An 8125-nucleotide genomic window follows, 5' to 3' on the forward strand; every position below is an offset into this window, starting at 1 on the left:
AAATTCTAGTTTCTTGATGTTAGAGTGTACACCAAAAACTTGTCCTTCTAACTCATCAATTCTGCAAGAGGGTTGTTGTACCTAAGTGGTTAGAGCATCTAGCTCACTTAGCTTCCCTTGAATCTTTTTATTGACATATTTGTTCAACATATGAGATAAAGTATAATTGATGTATAGTACCTTGCCAACCTGTTGACATCTTCAAAGTTCCTTGATACAAGTATCAAGACTTAGCAATTCATTTTGAATGTTTTGACAAATGGTGCTAAAAAGATTAGCATCATGTGAAATTTGAGCCTTAGACTCAACAACATTCAATAAGTTTTTAAATTTTTCATCAAAAAATTTCAAAACTGCTTGTACTCTCTGTTCGGGATCTACTCCAGTGTGTTTGGCTATGAGGTTGTTGTGTAATCTATCAGTCACCTCCATTAGTTCTCTCAGTAAAATTTTCACCTTTGGTTCTTCTTAAACAATTTTGTCAAAGATGGGATCAGATTGGATTGATCATCATCATCACCTGTAAGGTTTGCAAGAGATATAGGAGAGGATGGGCTAGATGCTTTCATCTAATCTTCCTTTAGTTTCTCTTATGCTTCGTTCTTTGATCTTCTCTCTTCTTCTTCCTTTTCTTCTCTTATTTTCTTTTCTCTTTCTTTCTTTGCTTCTTCCAACTTTTTCTCTTTTTCTTCTTCTTTCCTTTTTCCATCTTCTTTCTACTTCTTTTCTTCTTCAAGAAATTTCAGCTTGGCTTTTTCAATCTTATTATTTTCCTCTTCTAGTTATCTTTTCTCTTCCTCAATCGGTCTTAACTTGTCCTAAATATCTTTCAAATGGGGCTTGGGTTGATCAAATGGGTTTTCATCAATGTCGATTGTAATATTTATCTTATCAATCTACATAGTATCACCACTTATTGATACTTCTGAAGTTTTCTCTGCAGTAGTAGGTTCTACCTTTAGTTCACTCATTATTTGGTTTATAGTTGTTGCAGTTTCACTTCTAATAACATTCTTTTCTCCTCCCATGAATAGAAATGGCATCATCTTACTTCGCAAGTAAGGTGCTAGTTTCTTCATCAATATCTTGATCTCATTTTCATCATCTATCTTACACATAGTTCTCAGCATTGACTTTTGAAGTTCCATGACTTCTTCATGAACTGGTGTTTTCTTTGCTATAAGTTTGTCATAGACCTTTTGATTCACAAAGCTTTTAATGCTCTCAAGTTTCAAGTTATTTATAATCATATATTTCATAGTAGAGATATCAATTTGTTCCTTCTCCATTTCATTTTATAAATAATAGAACTTATTCATCTATACAAAGTTTTGTTCATTAACAATAGTTGTGTTAATCTTCTCTATCTTAGGTTTTCATGGTTGCCTTGTTTTACTTGTTGGCTACTTAGAAATAGTAACTTTCTCTAGTTGTTTTTCTTTTGGTTTCTCTTTTTCTTCTTCATCACTAGAGTCTTCAATTGTCAACAATGTTTTCTTTCTCTTTTTAGGTCTGGTGGCTAGTTGCTTGACTCTCTTTGACTATCTTTTGGATCCACTTGGTTGTTTGGCTGATACAGTAGCAATGGAATGCTCTATTCTATAGGAGTTTCTACAGTATATACACCAAATGCTTGACCAACTGACAGAGGTGTCACATACATTACACCTTGTTCACTAGTTTGTTTCAATTTGGATATAGTTCATCTTATTGCTTGTGATTCTCTTTTGACATGTTGGCCTCTGATAGTGCTTTCTTCATTACAAATGTAATCTTCTTGTGAGATTTCTTTTCTAAAGATGCCCAGTAGGCTGACTGGGTTATCTCCACATATGTTTTGAATCTGTATGATGCTTGATCTATATTTGATTTCAACAATAAATCAATATAACTAATAGCTATATCATCACTCAATTCATAACCTAGGGGCTTAAGAAATGTTTCTCGAGGTTCTTCTGCTTTGATATAGGTTAGGTTAGTGTCCACCATAAAACATATATCATTCTTGAATCTTTCAACAATTGCAAGGGCAATTCTAAATCTCTGTCATTTCATTATGAAATGTTCTCACAATCAAATTTTCATTATCCAAGAGTTTCTCTATTGGATGTCTTCTGCATACATCTGTTATTTTGTCCATAGTACATCTTTCACTGCTCATAATATTAGTAACTGATAAGAATGGAAATTTCTTAAGTACATGAAAGAAAATATGATTAATTGGAGATTGAAATCTGAATACACCATTCTTGGTACTCTAAATATTCTTTAAGTTTTCAATAAGTTGTACTCTCAAAATTTCACTCAAATTCACTTGTTCTTTCTCAACACATATCTTATAAGCTTCATAAATAAATCTTGTTGATAACTCATCATTCTTAGAACTTGCACATAGAGAGTATGCAATGATTCTACTCAAGAATCTTACATCATGTTGTCGGGTGGTGTTGATCACCATTTCTTTACCATTGTAAACTACCTTAGTGTAATTTTCAACCTTCTTCTTAGCCAAGTTCTCACCAATAGGTAAACTGCCTTATTTGCTAAGACCAGTGACCTCATGAATAAGGTTGGCAAAGATGTCAACTATATTATCTCCCATCCAAATCTTTCCATTATGGATTTTGCTTAATATAATCTATGTCCATCCCTCAGTATCAAGTTTATGGCAGAAATGATATTTGACTAAGTCTAAGTCTTTTAGATGCTAGTATCTAAGCTTAATAGTCATATCATGGTTGAATAAAAATTCCATATTCCTTTTCATTAACTCACTTCCAATAGTTTTAAACTTACTACATAGATAGCTTCCTACATCTAATAACACTACATTGTTCGGAGTAATTGATAAGGCCAAATTAGGGTTTTCCTCTAAGCATTTCACAAGAACAACCTTCAATTTGGGTCTCTCAATATTTTCAACATTTTTAACAACTGGCATATCCATTTTTATACTGAATATAAATTATCAAAGAATTTATGTGCTAAAAATGATAAAATACCTTTTTTGAAGTAGGGTTTTGCTCAAAATTACTTTTCCAAATCACTTTTGCGTGCTCTTAGCTTCTAAGATGATCGTAATGTAGAAATAATCAAGTTTTTACTCCTTTTATTCATCTAGAACTTGCATTAATTGTGTACTTCGCTTAATTGAAAAAGCTATTTATTTTGCTCTGAAATCAAATATTTGCTTGAGATCAACTATCTGATTTTTGAATGCTATCCAAAGTTCACCATAGCTTCCTCTCATCATGAAAATGCTTCACAAGACTTTGCTCCATGAAATTTATTGTAGAAACATAGATTTCATCTTCTGTTGCAGAGTAAACTATCTCTGTTATAACAGTAGCTCTTATTTCCTTTGTAACTTGTTCCAATAAGCTCTGAATTGCAAGAAAACTTAACTATAGTCCAAGCTCATCAAGATACATCTTTCCTCAACCTCATTATGAGTGGCTCGATCTCTAAATGAAGTTTCCAATTTTGGTACTATAAACAAGCTTAATTCAACTTGGTTGAATCAAACTCGATTATTGACTTCAATTTTCTTAGCTCGCCATCATCTAAGTTTTCTTCTCAGATGTCTAATGCTTTTACGAATGCCTCATTGAGTTCTTCTTGAAGTCCACTAACTACATTTTTTTTTCTTCATTGTCTTTCTTAGTTCCAGAGTTATTCTCATGATTCCTTCTGTCATTTTCAAAGTTCCTCCCATTGCTACTTCTATTTCTGAAGTTTCTTTCATGATTCCTCCTGTCATTTCTAAAGTTTCTTCCATTATTGCTTATGTCCATTCTGCAGTACTTTTTTGTATGTCCTAAGTTGTTTCCTAATTGACATACTAGGGTTCTGCTTCTAGGATTTTGTTGATCAATAGGTGCTTGAAAATTCTAGGCTGTGTGTCCAAAGTTGTTACACTTATAACACACAATCTACTTCCTTTCTTCATAAGTTCTACTTTCTCTTGATGTCCTTTCATTAGATCTTCTTCTATCTATAGGGTTAGTGTTTCCAAACATTCTACTCTTTCTACTATTATTATCATATTTAGGTTTTCTACAATCAATTGCATTATGACCAATACCATGACAATTATGACAGTAAAATTTTGTAACATGATTAAATGGTCTTTTTGTACAATTTCTTTTCATATGACCTATTTCATTACATGAAAAACATTTACCTCTAAATTCATACCTAGTTTCTTTAAAAGATTCCACTTTTTAGGTTCATCCAATTTCACAATTTCCTTCTCAACTTTTTTGGATTCATCAGAAGATTGACTGGATTCAATCTTATCATCAGATTTATCTTTCTCTTTTGGATTTCATTTATTTTCAAGTTTCTTTCTAGACATGTTATATAGATAACCAAGACCAGTTTTATCATAGGCAGGTCTTTGTATTGACATAGATCCATCAAGCTTTTCTCTACTAGTGTAAAGCTTTTCAAGTTGTTGCTTGCACTAAATTAGTTCACCTTTCACAATAGTGTTGTACTTATGAAGTTTTTCATGATCTTCTTTCAATGTTTAAAATTCAGATGTCTTCTTCACTAGACTCGCCCTAAGATCTGAATTTTTAGTCTTCAAATCAAATTCAATTTTGCTAGGATCATTCCTTAAACTCAACTTTAAATTGGTAATCTTCAATTCATGCTTCAAGATCTTGTACTTTGTTTTCAATTTTTAATATTCATCATTATCAGTAGATTCAGTAAATTCAAGCTTGGATTTGAGATATTCAATCTTGTCCTTCAATTGTCCAATGTATACTTTGGAGTCTTCATATCTATCTTTCGGCTTATTTCTTAAATCCTCAATAAGGAGATTAATTTGTTGAAGTGCCTCTTCAAGGTTTTTCATCAATTGTTCCATATCCATAGGGATCTTACTCAAGCTATTAAGCCTCTTTTGAGTAACTGTGCTCTGATACCAATTGATGAAAATAGGGAATACTAAGGGGGGGTGAATCAGTATTCTACAAAATTTTGTGACCAAATGGATATTATTGATTACTTTTTACCATGCATAAGAAAGTAAACAAGTAATTTTGAATGGAAATAATAACCATGTATAAAGAGAACTCATAACACCATATTTTGTTAACTAGGTAAAACCTCAGTGGGGATGATACCCACTAGATTGTGTGTGTGTGTGTGTGTGTGTGTGTGTGTGTGTGTGTGTGTGTGTGTGTGTGTGTGTGTGTGTGTGTGTGTGTGTGTGTGTGTGTGTGTGTGTTCCTTGTTAGAGAATGGACCCTATTAGGAGTCAATGAGAAAATCTAGTATAGAGAGTCTCTGTTAGGAGATTCCAACCCTGTAAGGAGCTGTACATTATATGCAAGAAGAGCTCATTGTCCAAACATGCACTTCCAATTACAAGAAGAGCTCACTGCCCAAACAAGTAATCATTCCTCAGGTATATAGGTGTTGTAACTTCTTTCTTGACTAATCTCTGACCTCATCTTGATCTTGGATCACAAAATCAAGTTCACAAAAACTTCACATATATCACTTCACAAAAAGTTTTCATATCACTTATTACAATACAATTGCACTTCACATCACAAGATGTCCTTTGCATAAATACTATGTCTTTTTACAAATTGCTGCTAGGTCAGCTAATACCATAATATACTTTTCAAACTTAGAGTAAACATCTAGTATGTCGGCCCTAACTGATTAAGTAATTATTTTGTACACAAGATAATTCCTTTCCTTTAATTCTATTGTTTTGTTTCACTCGTAAAATGTGAATATCTCTTTTCCATACTACCTGTACTAATGTCTGAGGTTATACACATCATCATCAACATGTATACTATCTTCATCTAACTTCTGTAGTCATAATATGATGTTAAAAACATTTTACATATAAAACAATTTACTGTTCTAAACCAATTGCATACTTAGACAATTTTTTTGAGTACCAAAAGCTAAGTATCTTTATTTATGAGGTTTACCATAAGTATTTACAACATGTATTGTCATTAATGACAACAATTACATCACTACATATAGCCAATAGTCAACAAGTTGAATCAAAAGAAAAATTAGTACCCAATCAACTCCATAGTCTTCCAAAAAAGACTCATAAACTTCACATCTCTATCAGATACTATGCTTAGGGATAGCCCATGTATCCTTACAATCTCCTTGAAAAAGAGATGAGCAATATAACTAGGATCGTGGGTGGTCTTGCAAAGGATAAAGTGACTCATTTTACTAAATCTATCTACCACCACATAAACACTATCCATCCCTATCTTGGTCTTAGGAAGACCTACCACAAAATCCATGCTAATACACTCCATGGTCTATTGGGAATAGGTAATGTTTGGTACAAGCCTACATTACTAGCTCCTCCTTTGGCTTTCATACATACCACACATTGTTCCACATATCTCCTGACATCTCTTGGAAATGTAGGCCAATAATAAAACTTGTGTACCATCTCTATTACCGTATTAATACCATTTAATGGCCACTAAGATTGACATTGTGATTCTCCTAAATGAGATTCTCTCTCATAGAACCTTGAGGAACACACAAGTGATTCCCCTTAAACAAAAGTCCATTTTGTAGTGTATATTCAGAGAATTGACTATGAAAATGGTTTTTGAAATTAGAACATACCTTATATGCTTTAGAGAAGTCTTCATCATCTCTATAGAGGTCTTTGAAACTCTATATGCCAATGCTTTGAAGTTGTATTTCTTGGATTGTCAACATCCTTCTACTTAGTACATCTGCCACTTTGTTCAACTGTCCTTTCTTGTGCTTGATAGTAAATGTGAAAGCTTGCAGATACTCCATCTATTTTAATTGTCTATTACTAAACTTATCTTGTGTGTTGATATAGCTAAGTGTTTGGTTATCTGTAAACACCACAAACTCCTTGGGAAGGAGATAATGCCTCCACTTCCAAAGTGACTACACTAGAGCATATAACTCCAAACCATAAGAAGAGTACATTTTATTGGCTTCATTGATCTTTTCACTAAAGAAATCAATAGGTCTACCTTCTTGGCTCAGTATCCCTCCTACTGCAATCCCACTTGCATCACACTCCACTATGAACAATTTATCAAAAATAGGTAACAAGAGGATAGGTTGGGTAGCCACTTCTTGCTTCAACTTATCAAAAGCTCTCCCTACTTCAAGAGTCCACTTGAACTTGGTTTTTAATGCACCCTTGATGGTGTCTAATACTGGTGCACAAATACCACTAAAGTTGCTTATAAAATTTATGTAGAATTGAGCTAATCCATGGAAAATCCTTACCTTTGTACTTATTTTTGGTTTTGGTTAGTTCAAGATAGCCTTCACCTTTCTTGGTTCCATCTTCAATGGTCCTTGGGATCCAACAAATCCTAAATACACAAGTTCTTGTTTGAGGAATTCACATGTTTCTAAGTTGATAGACAACTTCTCTTCCTGCAATCTTTTGAGTGCAATCTCCAAGTGTTCCATATGTTTATCCTTTGTTTTTTTTAAAGATGAGTATATCATCTAAGTATACTACTACAAACCTTCCAGTTTAATCCTTAAGCACTTCATTCATTAGCCTCATGAATGTGTTAGGGGTATTTGTAATCCCAAATGGCATAACTCTCCACTCATATAACCCTTTAGTGGTATTAAATGTTCTCTTCCACTCATCCTCTTTCTTGATCCTAATCTAATGGTTACCACTCTTAAGGTCCAACTTGGTGTAATACTTAGATCCTCCTATACAATCCATTAAATTCTCAATCCTAGGTATAGGAAACCTATATTTAATTGTAATCCTATTTATAGCCTTGGAATCAGTACAAAGCCTCCACTTACCACCTTTCTTGGATGCCAATACCACTGGTAGTACTGCACAAGGGTTGATGCTCTTCTTCATTAATCCTCAATTTAGTAACTCCTACACTTGTCTAGCCATTTCTTGGTTCTTCTCCGGTGTAAGATTGTAGGCTTCCATTTTTGGTAAAGAATTCCCTAGAATAAAGTCTATTTGATGACTAATATACCTTTTAGGAGGTAATGTTGCAGGTATCCCATCACTGATTATATCCTTGAACTTCCCAAGTAAGTCTTATACTTCTTTTGGTATTGGTGCCTGCATAGTCTTCTCTTC

The sequence above is a fragment of the Cupressus sempervirens genome, chromosome 3 (assembly GCF_028749045.1).
Source record: "Cupressus sempervirens isolate cs-2001-9-10 chromosome 3, ASM2874904v1, whole genome shotgun sequence".
Lineage (NCBI taxonomy): Eukaryota > Viridiplantae > Streptophyta > Pinopsida > Cupressales > Cupressaceae > Cupressus > Cupressus sempervirens.